Source organism: Parus major, chromosome 9 (genome assembly GCF_001522545.3).
Source record: "Parus major isolate Abel chromosome 9, Parus_major1.1, whole genome shotgun sequence".
Taxonomy (NCBI): domain Eukaryota; kingdom Metazoa; phylum Chordata; class Aves; order Passeriformes; family Paridae; genus Parus; species Parus major.
In genome coordinates this window covers 1,976,290-2,002,700 of record NC_031778.1, presented here as the reverse complement: position 1 = coordinate 2,002,700, position 26,411 = coordinate 1,976,290, and the positions used below count along the sequence as shown (strand labels likewise).

At 42.7% G+C, this 26,411-nt stretch overlaps 1 long non-coding RNA gene across 1 annotated transcript; it reads left to right on the top strand.

The window, feature by feature from the left end:
• The first annotated feature begins 4,109 nt into the window (after positions 1 to 4,109).
• LOC107208516 lies at positions 4,110 to 26,119 on the top strand. The gene is made up of 2 exons (XR_004498777.1): positions 4,110 to 11,865; positions 24,745 to 26,119. It is a non-coding gene; the product is annotated as an uncharacterized LOC107208516 (long non-coding RNA).
• Positions 26,120 to 26,411: the final 292 nt, after the last annotated feature.

Here is a 26,411-nt window from a genome sequence, read left to right as displayed (position 1 = left end):
GTTCTCACTGGCTCCCACACCATGCTACCAGTCCCTTTTTTAAGGTACATGCAGACAATGTTCTGGGTGCTTCACAGGGCATGAAGTAAAGGAGAGGAGTTTTTGCTGATCTTTCTCCACCCCGGAGCAGGAAGGAATGAATTATGCCTGAGACAACCCTTCAGTTTCAGAGCTATCCTTTAAAAACTAAAAGCCTTTTTTTATAAGATTCATTATTTGTTGATTCAGGCAAGTGCTGGGGCAGCAGGAGGCTGCTCCCTTATCCTATTTCACAAACTGTTATGGTGCCTTCCCTCTTGTTTTCTCAGACAGAAGTGGGTAGACTTTTCTAGCTGCAAAATCAATACTTTTCATTACAGAGTTACTTGGTCTGCAGAACTAGAAAGTATCCTGGTTCTGCTGGCTCTAAAATGTGAACAACCTCAGATCTTTCAAGAATTAGAAACTTCTAAGAGTGGCAGTGGCTTTGCTTTTCCCTGGAAAGCATCCATGGTACACACACACGGGTGTGCCCTGCTGTGTTCCTCTGGTGAGGTCACAGTTTAGCACTTGTCTTTCTCAGTTCCACCTTAAATTGGATGTACAGTTCTTGACACACATTTGGTGCATCAATTTCCTCAGGGCATTTCTTTAATTTAAGGAAAGGTGCAGAGACTCCAGTTAACCTCAGATGAAGGGCCCCATAGTTCATTGTCCGTCTGGGAAAATGAACCTCAGGGAACAGCACTCTCACATTGCATGTCAGAACCACAATGAGAACTCATGTTTTTGGCTCCTACTCTGGCATGTAACCTATTAGAACAGTGTGAACAAACAAGTTCATTAACCTCCCAGAGCCTTAAGTTTTTTTCTATGCAAAGATGAAATTATACTTGCCATGGGTGAAATCTCAAAAATAAAAAAATTAAAAAATCAACACAAATTAAGAACATCAGCATGTGCTAATGCACTACACAGTGGTAACTTTCCTGACCTTTTCTTACAAGCAGAACAGGAATTCTTAGGGGTAAATGCACTGGTAAATACTGACTTTCTGATGTTACTCACAAGATAATGTTCCTATCCACAGACAGGCAAGTAACTAAGAGTAGCAGCTTGTTTTGTCTGAACCGTCAAAAGCACAAGGCTGATACTTGCCCAGAGAAAAATGAGCTAATAGGAATATGATCCCTCCTGTTGGATGCTCCCTGCTAACTCCTGATCACTCCTCCTTGGGCAGAGCAGAACCTACAAATGGGATCCATCCTTACAGAAACACCCAGCAGCACGTGCAACAACAGCAAGATTCAAACCTGTATGGGCTGAAAAACCCATCTGGCAATGTCACCTGCTTTGCCCCAGCAAACATCTACATTCCAAACTGGTCCCCAAAACTATTTTACTGACACTGTAGTAAAAGGTGGCCCCAAGATAATGCAGAGCACACCTACAGGGTGATTCTCCTTTTACCTTTTTTCCATGCTGGCAGCCAGGAGCCATCTCCAGCCCTGCTATTATTCAGTACTCAACTCTGCCTCATAAATTAGGTTTGACTTGCAGGTGGACAGATCAACAGGAGTCTTGCACTATTATCTATTTCCATGTATAGCCAATGAGCTGTGCAGAAACACCTGTATGTACCTGCAAGTTTCTTCAGGTCCTTTCGTGAGAAAATCTGACTCATCTAACAGACTCCAGAGGGTTGGCTCACACACCAATTTCAAAAGGAAAAAATGTATTAAATATAAAAATAATAATGCCCCTAAAACAAGTAGAATATCCCTCTCAGTGAACAAGTTAATTAGCACACCTGAGCCTCCCCTGTTTTAGGCAGTCCCTCGGAGTTTGTTTCTGGCACACCTCCTTGGGCAGCAGAGGGCTGTGGGATCTCACAGAAGGTAAGAGACAGTCGTGCTCACTGCTGTGTGTGTTTGTTCTCCTGAAAAAGGACACAGAAATCACTCGAGGCCACGCTTTAAACAGCCAAAAGCACAAAACAATGTGGAATATTTCATACTTGCCAGCTGCAATGGACACTCTTTTGTGGATACCTGAGCTTTTAGTCCTCAACATAACTGGGACTTATTCTAGGAAAAACTAAAGAGAATTTCTGCCAGCATTTCTGGGGAACCAGACTTGGGGCACAAGGCTGCAGAAAATGTGAAAGTGGCTGAATTACAGACTCTGAGTTAGACATAAGAGGACTTAATTCATTGTTTACTGAGATCAAAACAAGGCAGTGATATAATAATTGATTTCAAGGTGCTTCACTTTAATGATGGTATAAGACAGTACTTTGTGTTGTCACATGAGCAAAGGTCAGTGAACTGTCAGCCCTCGTTACTCGGGCAAATGTTCTTTTGTGAACTCCCAAATGACTTCATGGCACACGGAAATGAGTACATGTTTATAATGGTTATCTTCAAAAATCAATAGGCATAAAGTTTAGAAAGAAGGCAAATCAGTAAATAGAAACAATCATAATTAAACGGTGCAAAAGAAAAGAAAGGCTTTAAAAAAACACCAAAAAAAGCACAACTCAAAGAGTCCCATGAGAGAAGAATTAAAGAGTCAAGATACCTGAGTGAACTGGTGGCCCATCTCTGTCTAAAATACCCTGTCTCAGAAAACAAAATAGAAAAGACAAAGGTACAAGGAAAGTAAAAAAAAAAACTTGCAAACTCATAAAGGAGAATACTGGAATCAGTCATGCATGGTGTATATTTCATCTGCCTCCAGGAGTTCACTTGATGCTCTGAACTTGTTGTAACAATGGATCCAGGGTTCCCAGCATTCTCATTCCACCCCATGCAGGGCACATTTTCCTGAACTATTGCAAAACCCCAACCTGGTTTTGATATCCCTTTTGATTTGTAGACATTTCCATTTTCATTTAGCATGTTGAGCTTCCTAGACAGCTGTCATGGTTTTAAACCAGTAACTAAAGAAATTACTTATTTCTTGTTGTGAGATATGGATTAAAACAAGAGCAAAACAGGCTTAAAACTTAAAAGGAATAAAGACAGTTTATTAACAAACTACAAGAATAAGAACACTAGAGTAAATTTCCAGAAAACTCCTTTTTTTACATTTTTGACCATTTCTTTGTACACATGACATGATAACATAGAGACAAATAACTAGAACTTTGGTGGCTAAAAACAGTCTTAATTTTTGTTAGAGTCTTTTCATCAGTCTTTGTAGAGAAACAGAAGTCTCTTTCTGCCAATCTATGGAGTTCTTCACGAGAAAACTATTTTTGTCATAGTTTTCTATTTCTCTAATGCCAGCTGCCCGGAAATCTGTCATTAGATCTTCTCCTCCCATCTCACATCTCTCCGAGGTGTGCATGGGTCACTAAAGTCTTGGGATTTCATTTTTAAGGATGAGTTATTCAAAGGCAGAAGTCCTCTTCATCTGTTTCTGTGAGCTCTCCTGGAAAACAGTTTCTCTTTGCCCCCTAAGGCTTCAAAATCTTCACTCTACTTAATCCCAGCAACTCACAGTATGCTAAACTCTTTCTCTTTTGCTCAAAACTTACACTTTGAATACTCTATTCCTCCCAATACTCTTATCATGAATTAAAGGAGTCTTTTATATGATTATTCTCCATCTCCATAGCTTTAACAAAAAGATATTTCAGCTATTAAGCATCTTCTTATTCTCTCTCTCTTATTTAAAACTTAACTCTTTTCTTCACTGTTGCATTGGTGGTTCTATGATGTCTTCTCTATGTTAATTGTCTCTCTCTCTCTCTGTCGTTCTGAGAGAAGGAGTAATCTGTATGTTTACTCAGGTAGTAAAAGAATTAGAAGCTTAAAAAGCTACAAGAGTTCATAGTATTAGGTTTCAGTCTAGCAGCAACAACTACAAACCAAGCTCGCTGACCAACGCTGCTTCTCCCCCTCTCCCCCTCCACCCCGCGGCCTTGTCGGCCTGGAGGGAGGGGGAGAGGCCAAAACAGAGCTTTGTTACCTTGCCAAGAGCTGGAAGGGAAAGAGGGCGAGAGAACACTGTCTGTACTTCTTAAGGGGGTGTTTACAAGCTGAATTCACTTTTTAATGGTCAGATCTGCTGTCAATTCTTGGACATGACTGATAATTGGTCAGGAGGAAGAACTCTCATCAGCCATCAGCACCTTCAACTTCTCCTCTTTCCTCAGCTGCCTTAAAGGTAAAGTTACTCTATGATAACAGCATCCATGCTGTCTTCCAGAACATTTTTTTTCTCACATTCGTTGTTCGATTATCAACAGATATTCATTAACTTTTTGCTAATCGTTCTACCTTTACAATATCCTCTTATTAAAATAATCACTGTCGATCTCTTTTTCAGTTCCACTCCGAGAGTCTTCCTCCTGCCTCTTATCAATATTTAGCACCTGCCATTGAAGGGAGGTCTAGACATGAGCAAAGTCATTCAGGAGGGAGAGCACCACCAGCTTTTGACAGCAATCTTCAACCTCAGGCTCCTGAGCAACATCCTGGAGTATGGCCAGCAAGTGTAAGGCAGGTGAAATATTCCCTCCCATAAGCAACAAAAAAAGAGGTGTTTTCCCCCCTCCCACTTTCAACCTCTTCCTTCAATTCATCACCACCAAATTCCATACAGTGTTTGCCCCAAACTCTTCTCTATCCTGGAGGGAAATAGAAGGAATAAAATGAAAAAGAGCAGCAGATTATAATAACAGAAGGAAACAAACTGAACAAAATCATCTTATTCATTTGTTTGTCATGGATAGAGAAAAAACTAGACTTGGTCTGAGAAAACTAAGCAGGAAGTTGTAAAATGTCATTGATGTAGCAAAAGGGAGGTTATACTCCAGCACCAGAGAAAAGTCACAAGGCAAAAACATTCTCAGATTTTATTCCTGTTATTGACACCTTATATTATTACATATGAAGGAAAATTCACAATCTGACAGGAAAATTCACAATACAGAGAAAAATATGAAATTCTTTGTGTTATTAAAGGGTAAATATTTTTTCTTAAGACTACTGTATATTGGGTTTGCTTCTCTACTAGACTTTAGCTTTTCTTTCTTATCTTCCTTGCAGTACAGACTATACAGAGGAAAAAATATATTATTCCACTCAAGAGGAAGTTATGAGTACACTTAACTCATGAGCTGAGGTGAAGGCTTAGGTTCATCTTTAACCCATGCTTTATTGTATAAAGAAGAATTTGATAATTTCTGTGCTTTCACCAAAGAGAGAATACCCATGGGAAATTGGGATGTGGTGCCTGTAGGACTTTATGGCCTTTGTGCATGATGACTAATTGATCAATGAAAAAAACAGATTACACAGTTCTCCAGTTAAGGAGTTGTTTTTTTTCCTGTCTGGGACCTAATGAGAGAATGATCCCCAAGAGCCACCCACTAAGGAAGAAACAAGCAGTACATATAGTATAATGATGTGAATTCAATAGCCACCAATTCATTTTAAAATACATTTGTGCACATCCTTCCTCTGGAAGAAATTCCTTTGTAATCTGTCCTGTTCCACTGGGGTTGGCAAACATCTGTGTGTGCAGCTGGGGAGAAGATGGGGGAATTTATTTTATCAGGTTTTTCTCTAGCAAGGTTTAACCTTCCTTACAGCCATGTTCTCTTCCTCTCCTAATGCCTTCCCTCAGACATTTCCTTTTAAGCAGTCCTACTATGTGCAAGACCCACGTTTTACTTAGATATTTAATTCAAGCTATTTATACCAAGGGTTATTCTAATGCCAGACAGCTGGACAAAGCCCATGTCCATATTAAGGCAGATGCATGTTCCCAAACCCCTTTGATCCTGCTTGTCATCTTCTTCCAGATGCACTAATCAACAGCCAGCAGCAAAGTGAAAACTAAATAATATTGGTTTATCTTTTGCTCCTTCAGCAATAAACCCTCTCTCATTTGCTACCAAAGGCAAAGATAAGCCCTGTAAAGAGGTCAGAAACCCCAGCATCTGTTGCATTGATTTATTCTCACATGGAATAAAATAATTTATTTGAAGTACCTTATTAGACAGTTGCATCATGTGGCATTTTCCTTCTTTCAAAAGATAAGAGATGATGAACATGGAGAGAGAGAAAGAAGATAGGCACTACAGTGAGCAGTGGCAAAAGCATTGGGCAAGGCAAAGAACAGGGGAAAGGAAGGTGAGTTGAGGAAACAGGAGCAGAAAATGATAGTGAAAAAATACTTACTAAGCGCTGATTTCCAGGACTAGGTTTGCTGAACTCTTTTTCACACAAAATTTCACAAATACATCAATAAAGACTGGAATACTTAAAAGGTATTTAAATAGAGCAAGTGTACAGACCCTATGGGAGCTTCACAGCAATATGGTTTGAGTCTGCTATATATAAAAATCCTGCCTAGATAGAGAGTTTGGTCTATTTGAGTGACTGTCAAGTGGGGAAGAAAGAGGTTGTTTTTAATGATCATTCAGAGCTTGAATATAGATTAGAAAACGGACTGGCTTTGTCCCACCCTTCAAAAAGGTGCCTGATTAGGACCTTCCATGTGGTTTTGTACCGTTTCCACGGGTTCAGCAGAGAATGTTTCTCCCTCCTGGACCTGGCCCACATGTGGAGGGAAAGGCCATGACAAGTGTTGTCCTCTCATGGTGGCCAACCCCAGGGGACAGGGGTGGGACATGGGGCCAGACAATGCCCAGGGAGATGGTCCAAGGCCCTCTCTGGGATGGGCAGGTGGCCATGTCCCCCTCAGGGGAGCTCGAGTCCAGATCACTCTTGCCAGCACAACGCCAGCACCCCAAAACACCCGGCATGAGGCACCCCTGTCCCTGCCAGGAGAGTGGAGGGGACACAGCCCCGACCACCCTCACCGCGGAGGGGGAGAGGCTCAGGGCTGCCAGGCTCATGGAGCTCATCCCCTCACCTGAGAACTGCTCCTTGGCTCCTCGGGTGCATTATCAACTCTACCACCAGCCTGTGGGATTGTAGGGTGGATCTTAGCGCTCGTGGGGAATGGGGGTTGTGTGAGGGACGCGGCTGCTCCAGCCACCTCCGCCTGAGGGGAGCGCCCCGAGCGGACAGCGAGGTGAGGGGGGAGAGCTGTCCCCTCGGCTCCCGGCGGCTGAGGGAAGAAGTGCCGGGGAGCTGCTCTTCCGGCCCGGCCCCTCTGCCCATCCCCGTTTGCTGTGAGCTGCTTTTTGCTCGGTTTGGGTTGTTTGCCCTGTCCGTGCAGTCGCGTCGGTGAGAGCTCGGCCCGGCTGTGCTTCCCGGCCCTGTGCCGCTCTGGGGGTTTGTTCTGGGCCGGGACACCTCCCTTCCCTCCCGTCCGTCCTTCCCTCGGTTCCCTGCCGCTCCCCTCAGGGCTCCTCTGGCCCCTCTCGGACTGTTTGGCTCGGGTTGCCAGCCCTGCTGTGGCACACCCGGGGCTGTGTCCCTTGTCCCTCAGTGAGCGGGGCTCCGGAGCGCAGTGTCGGGGTCCCCTCCCTTCGGGGTGCTCGCCCTGGCGGGTTAAAAATCTCCTGCAGGATCTTTTCCTTTCCGGTTGTGCTGTTGTGCTGTTGTGCTCTTTTTCTCTCGATTTTCACCACAACCTCCTTATTAAACGTGGATCAAACAGAAACGTAAGTGTAAAATACTGCATTGTGCGTGGATATGCTGTAAGGCACTCTTGGGCATGCATTGTTCTGGCTCTAAACCTGAGAAAAGTTACCATGTTGTCGAGGACCTAAAGAGGCAATGCAAAACCTCTCTTGTACCACCACATCTTCTCTTATTTCTGAGACCTTTGTCATCGTTTGCTGTCAGTACTTCGACATGAGAGATCCACAGTGGTATGTGCTGTGCCTATTCACAGACAGGCCCCTCCTAAAAGATGATAAATTCCAAGTAAAAGTAGAGGAGAAGTAAAAGAAAGAGAAAACAGCTTGTGCAAGGTCACACAGAGGTCACTGGGGGAAAAAAATAAATTGGGTGGTTAAAAAAAGAATAAAAATGTGACAATTCCAATGATTTCCACATTTATCTCCATATCACTGGCAGTGATGACACAGCAGCATGTCCAGAATAGATGTCAGTGACGTAGTGTCATCATCTAGATCTGGTGTCACTGCCTTGAAGGTTTCTCTGACATAACTCAAATGATCTTGCAGAAATAGAAATTTTAGGGAAGAGCTACTTGAACTGTGCATGTGCTGCCAATCGTGAAAAGTGATGCTTTTGGTTGTGTGTATCTGTGCATTTTTAATGGACAGAAAGTTGAAGAGAATATAGAGAGTGATAACCAAAAGCAGCGTAGAAGCATGAAATTTATAGAGAAGCTTTCAGTCAAGGCAGATTTGTTTTAAGAACCCTTAATGAAAGCTAAAGCTGTGTTATGGTAGTCCAGACAATAAATAAGAGAGAACAACTAAGTAAGACTCAACAGATCCCAAGTACAAAGCTTGTTTATGAAAATTCACAGAATATGCACTTAGAGATATCTTCATCCCTTGGTTGTTGATTTGAACCCAAGCAAGACAGATGAATGAAAATAATTTTATCTCAGACATCCCACTAAAAATGCAGAATGCCAACATTCTTCAGTTTGTCTCTTGGTTACAGGTCTCCGTGTTTCTATCTCCCATTTCTCTCCTCTGCATGCAGACACACATAGAAAATAAAATTAATTAGAGAAATTGTATTAATCCTTAGCTGCAAAGTTATCTTGCCTTTTTGAGAGTTAAAGGCAGATTTACTCCTCCACAAACATCTAAATAATGTTCACACTCTACTCCCCTGTCTCTTCATTAAATTTTACTCTGTCAGTTCTTTTAAAAATTAGTCTTAGCAAGTCGCCAATGCATTTTTCAACTATGGTGTAAATATGACTGACTTTTAGTAGGAATGGTGTCTGCTGAAAAGCTACAGAGGCAAGCCTAGAGCCAAAACCAGGGTAAAATCCTAACTAATTGGCTGCTCTCTTAATGGATAATCAGATTTCCTAGCTCCAGTGATTTTTTCAGTACACCATGCTCACTATAGAGCGTTTTAAATCCATCCCCAAATGCTTCATTCACACTATTCAACATTCCAAGTGCTGTTCCTCCCACCCATCTGTCTGGCACATGAATTGCCAAACACCTTTCCTCGGCTGGGTCTTTGTGAAGTTGGTGCAAAAAGAGGTGCAAGGAGTCTCTCGCTGAAGGTCCTGCACAGCCCCAGGACCTCTGTGCAGGAGGAGTGAAATCCCCAGAGCTCGCCTTGGAGGCCGGCAGCAGCACCAGGTTTGGTTCACTGGAACCAGTGCTGCTGCCTCCCTGGCGGATCTGGAGATCAGGTGTGTGAAATTCTTTCACCACAAGGTAATGTGTGTCCTTTTCTAACTTTGAAACACGCATTTATGTAACCTTTTTTTTATTGTATGTCAGACGTATTTTATTCTCATACTTTTCAGCTTCCTTTTTTTTTTTTTTTCTTTTGTAGTAATTTGAAATTAAATTAAAAATAAAGTAGCATTACTCATCCAGCAGATGGTCAGTGGGCCACCAATACCAATTGCTTTTTTTAACAGCCCTTTTTCAGGTAATGTGTTGCCCAGTTTGTCCTGGTTATAGGTCCAGTGGCTCAGCAGTTGGTTCAAGTGGATCAGAAACAGCACATTGAGCCAATCCTTAAATCATCCATTGCTTTATTGCCAGCTTCATATGGATTATAAAGTGAAGTAAGACAAAACTGATGCTGGTGGTTAAGTTGTGCCACTGAGCACTAAAGAGAAGGCTGATAAATCAGCTTTTAAAGATGCTGTGTGGCTAACATGGAAATACAGGCATTGTTTGGCAGAGGGAGGTTCTACATTTTTGACTTTGTATTGATTTTGATTGCCAGTGCAAGTACTATTTAAGAAAGAAACTATTCCTCCAGGGCCCTCCACTTAATACAGTTATTGTAGCCTCCTTATCCTGTTAAAATGAAGAGAATCGGATTGCTCTGGGTTGAACAGCTGCTTGAAGTCAATCTCTGTGTCCACTGTTAAGGGAAACAACGTTAGTGAAGGGAAGCAGAAGGCAGCATATCAAAATGATATCCTGAAAGCATTTTCTGCAGATGTCTCGAGAGTTCATGGGCTATTATAAAGCATAGAAGACATCTGGTCACATTTTTATAATCTCATCAGCGTATATAGAAAAGCCTTCTCCTGTTTACCTTGTCAAGAGCCACAGAAAGGCTTATATATTTCTTTATATGCTTATTTATCTTATTGGTACGGGAACATACTGATTCTTAACTATCCAAATCAGCTTAATGTGTCATTAAGTCACCAAGTTATTTCACTGTAACATCTGACTCTCTCCTGCTTATTTATAGCTCTTCATTGAATCACTTTGTGAAGCAGGAGGCTTGGGGATATTTTTATACTGTGTTATGGGGCGTGTTGTCTTTCATCTGCAAGTGCTGTGAAATCACCCTTTCCTGCTCCAGAGTACCATTGTACTTTTGTTCAGTGTTAACAACACCTCAGTGTGGTTTGTGGGAGCACTTTACTTCTCCCCTGGAAGGAGAACACTAAATTGGCTGATTCTGCAAGCACCACTGCAGCTTCCAAAATCCAGGCATGATGAATTTTTTCTGGTGCCCTGCTCTCACAGGTTAACATGGGCTGTCCAGCCACGTTTTCTGGGTGCTGTGGAATCCCAATTAGACCAAGAGCATATTGCAGAGCCTAATTTTGATGAACCAACATAGCAGGCTTTATTTACTGTGATTTGTCATCTTGACCTAGTTTGATGTGGACATTTCTTTCCTAAGAATTAATTAAAGCAGAAAAACAAAAAAAATATTCTGCCTTTGTTTTGCCTGGAGGACAGCATTATTGTACCCTGTTGCAACATTTGACAGTATTTCTTAAACCAAGACTTTTTATTTAAATTGCCAACATACTGGACAATTTATTTCATTTACATGATCATATTTCTGAAGACCACACAAGCCATGCTGCTATCCTTCAGGAGTGTTTTTGCTGTCATTTTGTTCTCATTACCTGTTTTGACCAAGGTCTATATGAAATGTCTTCATTTATCTGCATAATTGGTCAAGTCTATTTTTTTTTCTTCAGTCTTCCCTTCCACTTCTAGACCAGCCCTAGACCTATATGTGATGTCAGGTCTCTGCCAGGATACAAGCAGTTCCTTTGGGGAATGACATGGTGTGGCATGCCAGTGCTCACTAACACTATTTGCTGTAGTCTGAGGGGGTTTGTCTGAAGCAAGGGCAAATTTTCTGCTACCTAAATTCTGCATAAACAGAAGTAGTTACTTAATAGCTGTACCTCAAAATTAAAATGTCAGACCTGCCTCATGCTATTCCAATTGTTGGGTCAGACCCACAAAATACAATAAGCTGTCCTTTACAAAGCAAAATTGTTCTCCCTTCCCGCCCTGAATTCTGAAGAGACAGGAGTTCTAATGTGTTGTGTACTTCCTAAAAGAACAGAGGAATTGGATCTATTCGTACTGGAGGTTACATCCAATGTCTCCTTCACAAACACTGATAAAGGAGCCTAAGTGGTAATGCCCTGAGTTCAGGGCTGGCCTGGGATGCTTCCAGGTGTTCTGCCACATTTTCCCTGGAGAGAGCAAGCTGTGCTCAAGTACTTGGTGCAGCAGGAGCTGCCAGGAACCTGCCACAGTTCAGTGGAAAACATCAGCTGATGATGCCCCAATAAAGGCGTGAGACTGATGCAGTAGCCAGGATCTGCAAGATCCTGCCAGATGATTCTGCCTGGTGTCTCCCTTCAGCAGGAGATAAACTTCTGGATCAGGCAGCTGCAGCCTTCCTGGCCTAGGACTCTGCACTGCTTTCCTTGGCAACAGCCTGGAGTGGATACTGGAGGATGGTGGCTACTTGCCTAAGGATGCTGGAGAACAGGCTGCTTCTGCAAGAGGTAGGTGGGACTGGCTTGTTTGCTTGGGGTGTGAGGATAGACACTAACTGGAGTTGAAGGGTTGCTTGCAGAAGGAGGAGCATTGGCCACAGCTCATGAGAAAAGCGTGAGAAACCACTGAGGTGAATTGAGAAACTGGAGGGAGAAAAGAAATCAAGCTTAAAGAACATTCACCTCTGTTGTTGTACTGGGATTTAGTCTCTCAGGAGGTTACAGTTTAGTTATAAGCAGTTCAGCATCTTGAAAATGCAAAAATGTGGATCTGACTTTTTAGCCTTAATACACCTGCCATGCCTTGAGTATTGCAAGAATGATGGGGTTCCTCAGCCTGGAGAAAATGGGGCTTAGTGGGACCTTCTTGCTCCCTACAACTACCTGAAAATAGGCTGTAGCAAGGTGGGGTTTGGTCTCTGCTCCTAATTAACAGCACAAAGGAGACGGCCTCAGGTTGCTCCAAGGGAAGTTTATTGGATTGGATACTGGGAAAAATTTCTTCACTGAGAGGGTGTTCAGGCATTGGAAGAGATTGCCAGGGCACTGGTGGGGTAACCATCCCTGGAGGGTTTTAAAGGACATGCAGCTGTGGTACTTGGGGATACAATTTAGGGGTGAGCTTGGCAGTGCTGGGTTAGTGGTTGGGGCTGGATGATCTTAGAGGCCTTTTCCAGCCCCAATGATTATATGACTCTATGAAGATTCAAAGTCAAGCTGAGTTTAGAGCATATTTCTTGCCATCGTCTCACACAAAGACTGAGTTAAAGCAGCCAAATGACGCAGCTTTTCTCTCACAGTGAGCGAGGCATCTGGTGTTTTAATGAGAGCTGTGCTACCCCAGAAATGTCTCATCTCCTCCCCAGTGCATTGGCTCTACTGCCAGCCCTGCAGCACAGACACGAAATTGAAATGCTGTTGGAGATGAGGCTGGAGTAGGTGTTCTGAGAGAGGGAAGTTCCCAACCATCCCATGGTGATCAGTTCATGCTATCCACAGTGAGAATGCTTTGCTCCCTTTCTCCACAGGTGATGGCAGCACCATCTGTGAAGTATTTTGTTATTAAATGAAAAATAATGACCTGTTTTGTCACAGTGGGAGTTGTTTTGGGTTTGTTTTTTTTTCCTGCTTGTCTCCAGGTATGCCTGTGTGTCCATTGCAAAGGGACAGTGAGCTGGTTTTGTGCCTGATGTGGTACCCTGTGGGATCAGTGCCTGTTCCTGGAAGGAGGGGCCAGTTGAAGCAGAGCTATTGATAATTAGGTGTGTTCTGTGTATATATTTTGTCTCCAGGGTTTTCATGTCAGTACTTGAAAACGGTGTTTTGCTGGAGGGATGCCATCTGCAACTCCCAAAAGAGCAGCTAATGAACGTGCCAGTTCCTTCCTGAAGTGGTGCAAGAGAGCCTGTCCCACCTGGGTAAACAGAGCTCCTCCCAAGCCCGGGCCTCTGCTGGCTGCAGCTCTGCCTGTGGAGAACACTTGGACAGCAAAGGGACCTGGCACGGGTGGCTTTTGGGGAATGTGTTGGTTTCCAGGTTTTAGGTGCTTTATTTTTCCAAGGCTAACACACCCTCACAACTCACACAAGTTACATATTTGTCAGTGTGAAAAGGCAATAAATTTCTCTTTCTAACTTACCTGCAGCAAGAATAGTAAAGCTTTGACATAAGGTGTGAAGTCATAGTGGAGTGCTTTTATTGACGCTCACCCTAGAGCTAAATTACATTTTTCCAGAACTTCAAATGGAGCAATTTTGAATCTTGTTCTGATTTGATAGTGCAGTCTGTTTCAATTCCTTGAAATGGGTTTTTCCAGCCCTGTTCTTTGTTTTTCCAGCCCTGCTCTCTGCTGAGCCAACAGATTGAACTTAGCACTAGTAGGGAGTTTGTCCTGAAAAAGCAGAAGAGAGCAGGAAATCCAGTGCTTCACTGAAAATAGCAACTCGCTCATGTTTTAAGAAGTCAGATAATTGTATCCTTGCAAGGGGTGACCTACTGGTAAATTCACTTAGTTCAGGTTCCTTGTGGGCAAAGAGCCACAGGGGAGAACTTTATTATAAACAGAGGATATTTACTCAAAAACTACTTAAATGGCTTTCTGGACACACTGTTTTTCTATTAAAAGATTCAAGCTTTTCTGAAAAGCAAAGGGAAAAATCCAAGTAGCTTTTAAATGCCAGCTTTTTTGTTGCTATGGTTGCTAAAGCATTCTTTGTGTGGTTCCCCCAATACATAATTTATTTATTTTTTTTTAAAAAAAAAGCCTTGAAAAACAGTTTAACATTACTTTGTTATAGCAACATGGGCAGTATTTTTTTAATGCTTGTATGTTTTAAAGGTTGCCTCTTGTGTCAACCCCATTAAAAAAAAAAATCAGTTGCAGAAATGCCCACTCTCTCACCTTCTGTGTTCCAAAGTCAGCTGTCTATCCTGGCCCATACTCACTGAAGGATGGGAAGGTGCTGGATACTCTTGATTCCTTAATGGAGTGCTTCCCATGGAATTCTTAGTTATTTCCTGCACAGCACAAGCGCGAGAGTTTCCCATCCCACTTGTATCTAAAAAGTTTCACAGACGTCACACTGAGAATAGAGCTGTGCTTTGTTCCCTCTGTGATGCTCAGTCATCCGATGTGTTTTTCTGGTTGAAGTGTTTTGAAGAGCCATTGAGGGATTCTGTGGCCATGTTATGTAAAAGAGCTTTAAAGAGCAATCTGTTTCTCTCACTTGAAGTTCCCCCAGCCCACACACAGGTGCTGATTTTGTGGCCCTAGCGATTCTCCCTTCAAAAAGGGGGATAGGGAAGTTAAAACAGGCAGCATTTTTTTTGCTGCCTGTTTGGGAGAGTTCCTCATCTCTATCAATCTTCTCATTATCTCATGGATGTTCCCTTTGTTTCTGCTGCAGAAGGAGCAGAGCAGAGGAGTTACAGCATGTTTGGGGGGACAAGGTGAGAGGTGGAGTCTCTAGGCACTGAGTGCTAGAGGCAAGTGCTGGTCTGATGGTGCCCTTAGCAAGAGTGTGTGTATTGGCTTTATGCCTGGCCCTATTTTCGCTGTGCTTGGTGTGTTATGAGTGGTGCACCTACAGATTCAGTATGATCCAGAGGTGGTCTCTTTCCAGCTCTAAGTATTGTGCAGAGTTGCCATACACTTTGAAGAAGGTGGTGTCTTCCCACATGAAATTCCCCAGGTGAGCCACTGAAATGCAGGTAAGAGGGATGCACCATCAGGTCAGAGTGGTCCTGTGTGGAACTGGATACTTAAACACAAAGATGGCATAATTCAGCAGCCACAACTGGGGAGCTGTGGTGATTTCTGTATGTGCATGTGTGTGTAGGAAGAATGGGATGACATATCTAAGTCATCATTCCCAGGAAAATGTGGCTACAGGATGACTTTTCATTTCACTGGAGATGTAGGCAGGGAGGCAGCATATGTGCAAGTTACTTCCCCCCCACCCCCCTCTTATTTCTGGCACACAAACAGGGAAAGTCAGTTTGAGAATGCCTGGGTGCCTGTAATTCCTGCTATCTGATATGACTGCTTCTTTACTGCTGGTGAGGAAACACTTTCTTTTCCTGCTCTATAAAATATCATCTAATGCATACATTTAGAGTAGTGACTAGGTGTTCTCTGCAGTCTCTCAGTTGATGTGCGCTGCCAATTTACTGGTCTTCCTTTTCACCTCTGGTGTAGCCTAACACTAACTGGTTCATGGGTGGTTTAAGTAGAAAAGTTTGGTAAAATCCTTATTTTGATAATTTTGTTTGCTTCTGTGTCTAGCTTCTGAGAAACAACTTCAGGTCCAACCCCAGAATAAGGACAACTTTTAACATGAATACAAAATCTTCAAACTTAAAGTTCCAGTTCTGGAAGGAACCAAAGGGGATTGCTTGTACCCTAATGGGGAGTGACCATCTGGTTTCTTGCTGCCTTGCTGCTGCTGGGGGACTCAGGGACTCACAGCTGAAGTGCAGGTGCTGTGGGGGAGCTGTGGAGATGTTTGGGACATTCTGTCCACCAGAGAAGGCCCTGAGCAATGTGGTGCTTTGACCAGGGAGCTGGAGGAGGTGATCTGCTCTGTGGGATCCATTCTGGATCTGGAGGGGGACCCTGCTGAGTGAGGGAAGCTGGGTGTGTGGCAGGGACTATTAGATGGGAAATTAAAGAGCCGAGGCCCATTTGTAGGACTGTTCTGCTCCCCAAGGGTCCAGTTGAGCAGGAAGGGACATCCATGGCAAAGAGCATATTTCTGATTCTCTGGGGAGAGCTACAGATATTGCATCTGCTGCTGGTGATTTCACTTTAATGCCACTATCTCCTCTCTTCAAATGCTGGCAAAGCTCTATATGCTGCTGACCTGTGGCACTTGCTGTTTCGTGACCTTTCCTTCAGTGGTTGTAATTGCTAGTTCCATCTTACATTTTTAGAAATCATTTTAGTGTGACTAAGACAGTGATTCCACCTCCTAAAGATGGCAAAGGGTTGTCCTAGCCATCGTTAGGTGTAAAGACATTGCTGCTAAATGACAAGTTGCAATTCTGTGAGGAGATTGCACCTTCCTAGGATGTAGGCATGTATAAAACTGGAAGAGAGCAAAGTTCATCATCATTTCAGTAATTCTGTTAGTGAAATTCTGCCTGCAAAGGTTCAGTTTCTGTTCTTCTGCTGTTCTCATTAGGTCATTAACCTTAGCAGTTCTTCTTGGTATGCAGACTGCCTTAGCAAAATATGTCAGAGCATCTCTAAACTCAGCAGAACTCCACAACCTGCTGACATTTAGTGAGGAGACATCGTATTTTGAAGAGCAGGTAGAAAGTGTGTAAAAGTGACTGTTGATTCAGGAGTACTGGGTCTCTTGTGGTAAGCATAATCCTTTTAATACCCACTCTACTGCAGCTCTGAGATTCATTCATTTAATCTGAAACATCTTGAGGGAAATGAATGCAGGCAAGTTCAGATCAATTATCACACCAAAAAAAAAAGAAAAAACTTGCATTTCTCTGGGCAATCTGTGTGCGCTGTAATGTCAAGCTGTGCATGAGAATGTTGCCACAAAGGAAGGTAGCATGCTCTAATTAGCTGTCACAAAAATGAAATATCAAGGTGTTATTTTGGTGACTAAGAGCCAGACATGTACAGATTGTGATACAGGAATGTTACGTAGATACACCACACTCAGAGGTGCTTTTCCCTAGGAGGATATTGCGTGCTATTAGACACTCAGCACATGCGTTTGTACTTCTTTTTTTGTAAGGTTCATATAAATCAAGCTTGAAATGGCTTTAAATGCAGTGCTATTTCTGTAGGTGTGTATCACAAGTACATTTGTATGGGAACTTTCCAAGCATGGGGGGTTCTTTCCCCCCTAGAAGAGAGAGTCTGCTGGAAAATGTCACTTATGTCAAAACCAAAATGTTTGAGGAAACCTGGCTGTTTGACAACCTATTACTGACACTTTTGTGAGTTTCTAGTGGAGAGCTGTGTGGTTTCTTGCTGCCTTGTTAGTGCTGGGGAGCCAAGGGACTCAGTTCAAGTTCAGGCTCCACGTGTGGTCTGAGAGCTTTGGGATCCCCAGGCCTTGTGGGTTCTCAGGTATGGGGTCTAGAAGGGAGAAGTTTGGGGCCCCCTGGCTTCAGTGTGAGGTGGCTGATTGTAATCTCCTTGACAGAGACCCTCAAAAGGTTTAAGGGTTTGTCCTTCTCTGTGCAGGATCCCACTGATGACTTCAAGGACTTGTGAAGTCCCTCAGAATAAAAAAACAGAAAAATCCTCCAGAGCTGGGAGCAATCAACTGTTCTGTTTCATTCATGGAAAAAAAAACCCAAACAAACCCCAACTGTTTTCTTCTCTACTTTTTTTAATTTTCCTTCCAAAATGTCCTTAATTCTGGGTATTTCTAAATTTCTTCTTGTTCTAATTCTGAACAAAGCTCTAACAAAATACCAGAATTTCCCATAGGAAAAAAATCCAGAGTTTTTTTGTCTATGTACAATGTCTGTGGATTTAGTCCCAGTGGGGATGGTGCTTGCAAAGGAGATAATAAGGCTTCAGCAGGCTACTAACTGGTCTTTGCTTTTTAAGAACCATTTCTGGACCCATTGTTGAGATGAATTGAAAACATGGGTGTTCCTGCTTTTGCTTATTTCCCTCACAGCACTCCAAAGCAGTTGTTAGAACTGCATCCTGCTACCCCTTCATATGTACTTTGTGATGCACGTTAGCCTTGTTTGACTTCATTATTCCAGCATGGGAATGTCTTATCTTTTACTTGATTATTTTTTAATTAAATTATTTCTAGAATTAAAGTTCACACAGAAAAAAATTCAAATACAGAACACACAAATCCTTTCATTGCATTAGGCCCTGTCTATCTGATTTCTCATTGCCTGTCAGGTCTAGCACTTAATGATTTTAGATGTTGTTCTGGGCTGAGCTGTCAGCAAACCTTTAGCTGAGGCTATTACCTGTAAGGCACAGCGTAGTATTTATTCTGCAATGAAACTGAGCAGTTGTCACTTCTGTCTCTGACAGATATTTGCTCTGTTTTGCCTGGTCTGCACAGATCTGGAGTGTATTATTTACACTGGATTCTCACAGTATTCTTGTTACAGGAATGGCTGATAAACAGAGCTGACATTTGGGAAGGAGGAGCAAAGAGGAAACTGCCCAGTCCACTTTATTACTTATTGCCTCATTAAATTTTAAAATTTGAAAATTAAACAGATTTTGCAACATTTAATTATCAAGGCAAACAATATCAGTTTTCCAAACTACATATAGTTTGTGCAGTGTAATATGAGGTGTCTGAAATAACCCATGAGTACAATTAATCCCCTTGGAAATTTTATCTGATAAATTGTTTCAAGGACTACTAATCCATGTTATCCAGAGGAAAGGCAGGACCACAGAACCAAAATTCATTCATCAAACATTCATTTAGCCTCAAGCTAAAGTTCACAGTGCTGAAAAATTAGGTCCTACTTACATAAAGGTTTTTGAATTGAAGACTGTGGAAGCATGTTTCTGGTTCCTGGCTCCAGCAAAAATGAATGAAATTGTTCAGCCAAACCCCTATTTAGGGACCACAACAAAACATGGGTCTGCCCAGGGGCAATATTAGAATTGCATCTCATCAGCAGTGCCGGCTGTCACTAAGAGTTTCTCTCTGGTGGACAAATTCTTGACATGAGCAAGAAGAAAAAACGTCCCCTGATTGCTGTTGGGTACAGTGAAGGGCATAACTAGGAATAGGTTTGGTTGGTTTGATCTATTACCCAAGGCAGGAGGAGATGGCACTGAGGAATGTCAGCTTTCAGATCAGCTGGGGCCACCTCACACATCAGAGCCAGCAAACCTTTGTCAACCTTTGAGAGGTTTGGAGCTGTGAAAACCGGTGTAGGATCCATGCTCAGCAAAGGAGGAAACACTGAAATAGATGTCAGTAAGCTCCACTAACAGCTTTAGAGCATCAGTGTCAGATGTATTCGGCTGAGTGTAACAGGCTTCAAAATACCAACCCCCTGGAAGACAGGTAGTAAGCACAGTTCATTGCTGACAGGTTTGCAAAATCTTTCTGCCCTGGAAGAAATAAGAAGGCTGCCAGCACATTAGTTTCCTGGGAGACTTCTGTTGCTGGCATCCATTTCTCCAGAGGCTAAACTTTCATGTAAATGGAAGAACTAACTTTTCAGCCCATGCAAAAGGAACCCTTCTGAGCATGAATGTTGGCAACTGCTTGACAGGGTACAAATGGTTTCTAAATCTGCCTCAGTTCAGCAGTGAAATATGCAGTGAGGTTTCAGTAGCCACTTCTGCAGGTTTTTATTTTGAAGTACGCTACAGAGGCAACCATAGCATGGGCTATTCCAGTTCCTTTTTCTCCTTGGAAACACTCACAGGGTTTCTACTGCACCTTTAGCAGCAGCAGAACCTTGAAGGTGTGGTGTTGCCAGCCTAGGACATTTCCAGGCTTTTCCAAAGGACTTGACAGGGAAGTATTTCTCCAGGAACAGACCAAATGACCCTGTGGTTTTGCTGTGCTAAATGAGCACCCTTAAGTGTGTGGAATATCTGATTATTGAGTGCAGGCTCCAGAAGGGATTTAGAGTGGAAAAAAAAAGTTTGGCAGTGCATTGTTCTTCAGAGCAAGAATTGTTAGAGGCTGTGCAAGGGTGATTGCATGTCCCCTACTTCTTCCAGAGCAAACAGGGGAATCATTTCTGGTTCCTGTGAATAAATCTGCACTTCAAATTTTATAATGATTCATTAAGCACATGAAGCTGAGACAATACTCTGGCATTAGTGAAATGTCATATGTAGATGACACATGTCTATTATGTGGCAGGAGCAGAAAAAAGTGAAATAACAAAAATATTGCAATTGTTATAAAAGAATTGTTGTTCATGTGGTGTAATGCCTGTTGGAACTCTAACTTAGTGGCTGTTTTTCTCCCTTTTTACTTTCCTCCTATTGCTTCACTAATTTTGATGATACAGGGAACCATGTGTTGTTCTCTAAGTCCTTCAAAGCACAGGCATTTCTTCCAGGTGACATGTGGCTTTTTACTTCTCTCTTCACAGCATGACTCTCAGCTGTGGCACGTTCTCCTCCGTAACCGTGTCCACAACTCTCCATCCCTTTTCTGTTCACAGTCGCTTGTTGTGCTAAAGTACCAGCCTTTCATTTATACTCTTGCTAAGCATTCTGCCCAGCAGTTGGAGGATTATAATAATTTATCATTTCTAATCCCAATAGGGGTGTGTTTGACTTTTAGTCATTCACAACCTGCATCAGAGGAGGGGTGAAATGAAACATTAGCAGTGTGGTTTTTCTCATCTCTGTGAACCCTCTGAAGCATTGGGCAACAAAGGGAATGAACCCTTGCCAGGTGTGGATTGTTTAACTAGAACAAGAGAATTATTTCATGAAACAAAAGATCTTAATATAAAAGGAACCTAAATTCTGCCATCTCAAAAGCAGCAGGTGGCTGTTTGTCCTGTGGTTATTTCCTTTTGTCTTTTGTGTTTGTTGTGGGAGCTTAACAAACAATTCAGCACTGCATGTGAAAACGAGGGGGTTTAACAAGCACACTTCCTAAGGCCTTCACCTTTGTTGGCATCTCAGGATTCAGCCTGACAGAGGGCTGTATTCCCTCGGTGCTGTCTGTGTGGCTGCTGCCCCTCCTGTAACCTACGCTGTAAAATCTGATAGAGGAGCACAGTATAGTGGAACAATGGTTCTTAGCAGATTGCTTTTTGAAAGGTTTGGTAGAGCAATGGTAAAAACCAAGTGATCATTTACAAAAACCTGAAAAATGTTTTTCCAGGTCCAGGTGTTCAGCACTCTCTGTTCTAAGCTGTACCCAAGCAGCTCAGGTTGTCAGGCTGCTGCTGCTGGTAGCGTGCAGAGTCAGGATTTGCTGTTACTTGTGCTGTAATGGAACCTGGAACTGGTGTTACCAGTGAGTGTGAGGAGTTTACTAGCAAGGATAGGCTTTCTTTCCTCCCTGCCTTGCCAGGAGGTTGCTCAGACATGCTCTGTAGGGGAACTGGACAGCTCTGGCAGCACCAACATAGCACTTCATTTTCTTCCTGTTTAGCCTCTAGTACCAGTCTCTGGCTGTTCTAGAGACAGCAATGGCACACAACATTTCTTACACAGAGCAGGGAAAACAGCACAGCATTGAAAGGAAGACACAAGGAATCTTCCTTTTAAGAAATCCTCTGCTGTTATGATAATTGATATGCTATATTTCACTCATAGCAAGCTTACTGCATTGTACTACACACTGTGTGATGGGGTGAGAAAATAGGCACAGGCCCTCCTCACTTCACATGGAATTATTGCATTTGGTACTCAGGGAAAACTATGGCTAATGGACCCACAGGTGTGAGTATTTTTTAAACTCTGGAAGTACGTGCAATTTAGCTTCACTTTCCTTCTTGCTGTGTGTTTGCTGCCTTGATTGCTTTCTGTTGCCTTCCAGGTTGTGGGAGTAACACTGCATTTATATTTGAGCAGGGCTTGTAACTGAGGCAAGGTCTGTATGGAGGGGAAATGCTTAGAGATCCATAGCTCTGAACATGGAACGAAGATGCTAATGGGCACTAAACGCCCTTTTACACAAGCCATGTCTCCCAATCCCCATTTGTGTGCTTGATTTCTCTTCAGTCTTCATCTCTAGATGTGTGAGCAAAGGTACTGACATAAATTCAGTTAAAGCTGGATATAATGCGAACTTTATCCTGTAGTTAATTTCCAAAAACTAACGGTCTGATATTTGCATCTTTAGATATTAATCCTCAAAGCACACATCGGTAATAATGACTGATTAGACTCCTAAAAGGAGCCTCTCCTTAATTCTGTTGTCTCTGACAGTAATTTTTCCTTCCTTGGATGCACACATGTATTTTGTGCCTCAGCAAGTGTGCAACCCACGTGGCCCTAGCAGATGGTAACTTCATAGTCAGGATGATGAAGACACGGACTGTGACAGCTACAGCCGGTGTGTAGCTGCACAGATAAAATCGGCCATAACAGACACCAACCCGACCAGCACGGCTCGTTAGGGAACAGAGGTGAAGTCCCCAGGTATGATAATGATAGGCTGGATTCAAACTCAAACAGGGGACCCCAGCCAGTCCCACTGAACCATGAATGAACCCGTATCATTGACCAGTGAGCTGGGTGGAGCTAAGATCCCAACCAGTCGTGTGTGTTAGCACGGGAAATGTGAGGCCCCTAGAAAAGGAGATGCACAACAATAAACCTCGGCTGTTGCCGCACAAACTTGGCTTGTTGTGGTGCATGGCAGTCTAGTGGTGTGGGTTCCCAGCCAATGCACCAAATAATTAATCAATTAATAATTAATCAATTAATGCGAAACCAGCACAGCCTGTCTCCAGCATCAGCAACAACGGACAAAGCAAGAACAACTAAGTGGGCTGAATGTCAGATAACAGTAGGTTGTGCTGAAGCGGGGAGTAAAGGTCAGAGGAGATTGACAGATGGGTTGATGTTAATATATTTGTAAATGGCATGGTTAGGTGAGAGTACACATATAAAACTGATCAAAAATTTAGCAGATCAAAACATACAGGAAAAGCAGGAGAATTCTAAGAACTGAACTTTAAAAAGTGATCAGTAATTCCACAGTGCCCAGTGCAAGTCTGTGCTGCTAGGGACCAGTAATAAGTTTCTTAGATGCTGTTGGAGCTGTACATTTAAAAAGGAAGAAAAAGGAGAAGCAAGGCATAAATATATTTTATATATATTCATTGACCAGCATGATGTGTGTGAACCTAAAGTATCAGACATATTCTTCTACTAGAGATTATGCAAAGCCATAGGTTTTCTGTTAACTTCATCTTAAACAGTGTGAATGGTTTCAGGTGGCTGTGTTCAGAAGAGATTCATGCACAGGTACAGGAAAAAGCTACAATGACATTAGGGCATGGAAAGCCTGTCCCTTAAGTGGAGACTAAGCAGACTTAGCTGGTTTACTTTGGCAAAATAATTGTTCTTCAGATACATGCTGTGGGGTAATATCAGAGGCAGGGTGTAGAACCAGTTCCATAAAAACAAAAAAAAGACGGATCAGATGGCTGATACCTAAAACTTAGAAGAAAAACTTGAACATAGTAGTAATGTAGGCAAAGTAGTACTAAAAACTGTAAATGAAATGAAATTAGTAATACTAAAAAGTGTAAATGAAAGGAAGCCTGATCAGTTTGTGGAAAGATTTGGTGATGGGGTCAGATGCTCTAATCCATAATTCCAATCTTGATATTATTTAAGGCCAAGGGAGACTTGTGGGATTTATTTTTAAGGTACTTGAAATCACTGAGTTGTCATATAGTCCTATAAACCCTAAAGTTCCTGAGAAGTCTGTGAAATAAAGTTCTGTGCTTTGGAGTAAAGTCAGAATGGCTTTTAATCAGATTGCTCGTGGCTGTCACCAAAGACCTGCATGCTCAGATTTAATGTGAAATTCTGTTGCACTGTGGTTAATAGTCGGATCATCTTCTAAAGTCAGTTGGCATAATTCCTCTGGTTTCAGTGGAGTTACGCTGATTTCCAACAGCCCAGTAATTTAAAGTAATGGGATTTAATGAATTTTACATTAAGTCAAAGAAAATATTATAGCTAGGGCTCCCTGTGCTATCTGGAGGATTATAGTAAAGAGTGTTTTAAATAAAAAAAGTTCCTATCAACCTGTCATTGTAGAACTTTGTGATATATAGAGAGCACTTGAAAACCTTTAGAAGTTTGGGATTTTAAGTTGTCTTACTTGTTCTCAGAGCTTGTTGGCAAGAATCACAGCATCACGAAAGTCTAGAGAAGAAAGCAGTAAACAAGGTTGGGGAGGCACAGACCACATAGGTCACATCTGACTTCTTCCTTGCAATTAGGTGTACCTTGTGTTCATGGGGAAAAAACTGGTTTGGAAAAAGGTAATCTTCAGTTTGATAGTCCACAGCTTTCAAATCTAAGGTCTTCAGATTTGAAGTTCATAAGAGGTTTGAAAAGAGATTTCAGATCTTCAGATAATCTTCCAGGAAAATAAATCCAGGAGAATCTAGTCTGAACTAAAGTTTCCAGATTAAACACAAAACCAGGATCACAAAATCACGGAATCCTGGAATTAGGAAGCAACCTCTATAAAGTAAATTGTTCAGAACAAGGTGTGCTTGGGTCTTCAGTGTTTTAAAGGATGGAGAATCCATAAACAATTTGTTTCATCCTCATAGTAAAAGACACGTTTGGGGTTTTTTCTTGTGTTTAATAGGCTTTTGTCTATTTAGTTTGTGTCCATTGCTTCTTGTCCTTTCATTGGGTGCCCCTGAGAAGAATCTGGGCTCATTTTCTTTATACTCTTTCACCAGGTATTGAAACACACAGGTGAAGTCCCACTGAGCCTCTCCTTCTCCGGGATGAGAAGTCACAACTCTTTCAGCCTCTCCACGCCAGAGACTCTTCAGTCCCTCAGTCATCTTTGTGACTCTTCCCTGGATTTGCTCCTTCCCAGGGATGAAGATGAGGCTGACTGCCTGTAGATTCCTGAATCCTCTTCCTTAGAAGGAAGATAAAGGGAACCTTTGCTTTTCCAATCCTGAGAAACATCTCCTGATCACTATGACCTTTCAAAGATACTTGAGTGTGGCCTCACAATGACATTGGCAGCTCCCCCAGTGCTTGAAGCACATTCCATCAGGCCCCACAGACTTGGATATGGCCTGTTTGTTTATCTGCTTCCTAGCCAGCTTCCCCATGACAGAGCATAAATCTCCTTTTCAACAGTAGCAAACTCAAGGAAAGCACCAAATAAGCTGCTGTCCTTGCAGCCATTGACCGCACAGAAGGATTTCCCCACAACTGTGCCAAGTGCTTGCAGGATGTGCTGTACAGAAGTAGTGGGAAGTCACAGCGCTCTTGCACAAGGAAGTTTCCCAGTACAAACCAGTCCTATGTGGCTTAGTGCCCAAGCATGGAGCAATGTTGTTCCATGGGTAACTCCACAGCAAGTCGTGAGCTGCGTTTGAAAACTTATGAAAGGAACTTAACAAGTGAGATATAGATGTGATGAGTAAAGGAACATGAAAGCAAAACATTAAATGGATTATTTTCTCACATGCACTTTTATCAATTCAAGTATCTATATGTAGTCAACGTGCTGTCTGACATAATCACCAACTGAATTTTCCTTTAATCAACCATATGTGTTTTCCCTTCAGAAGAGTTTTCCCATGCTACTTTATATTTTCTGATATCTTTCCTTGTTTTAATCCCGGTTACATCTGGAGATAAAATCCAGTACTCTCACAGATTGCTTGTTGTAGGAGACCCTTTGAGAATGCCAGCTGCAGATTTACAGCTCAACAGACTTTGACCTGACATGGCTTTTTTTCCCTCTGAAACTTACTTCTAAATCACATCTCTGTTTTTTCCATTGCTTGGTTCAGCTTATATTTCTTTGGTTCAATATTTGAACCCTATCACACTGCTGAATTACATACCTCTTAATGTGGGATGTGGGGTTATAATTGTTCAAGCTGTTAAGGTGTCTGTTCACCAGAAGCCCCTGTGGGAAGGCACAGCTGCGGGTTGGGGGGTGAGAGACAGCTGTGACTTGTGGCCAGCACATTGCAGCTGTGCCAGCCAGTGGGTGCCCTTTTCCCGCTATGTTTTGGTTTTATCTGGTTGAGATTGAAGGTATAAAGGGGGGTAACTTCTAAAATAAAGTGATTTCCTTGGCATGCACGAGGGAGTACGTGTCAGTGTCTTTGCTCTCCATTGCTACATCATAACAGCGGTGGATGATCAGCGAGCATCTTTGAAAAGGAAAGGAAATAAAATAACTTTTACAGCTTTGGAGAGCGATTCTTGGTACGACTCACGCTTGTTCTAACCATGGAACCTGACTCACGGCTGAAGATAGCGGCGAGGGGCGGTCACGGGCCACAGCGCAGAGCCCCCGGGCTCGGCCCCCACCCGGGCTCGGCCCCCACCCGGGCTCGGCCCCCACCCGGGCTCGGCCCCCACCCGGGCTCGG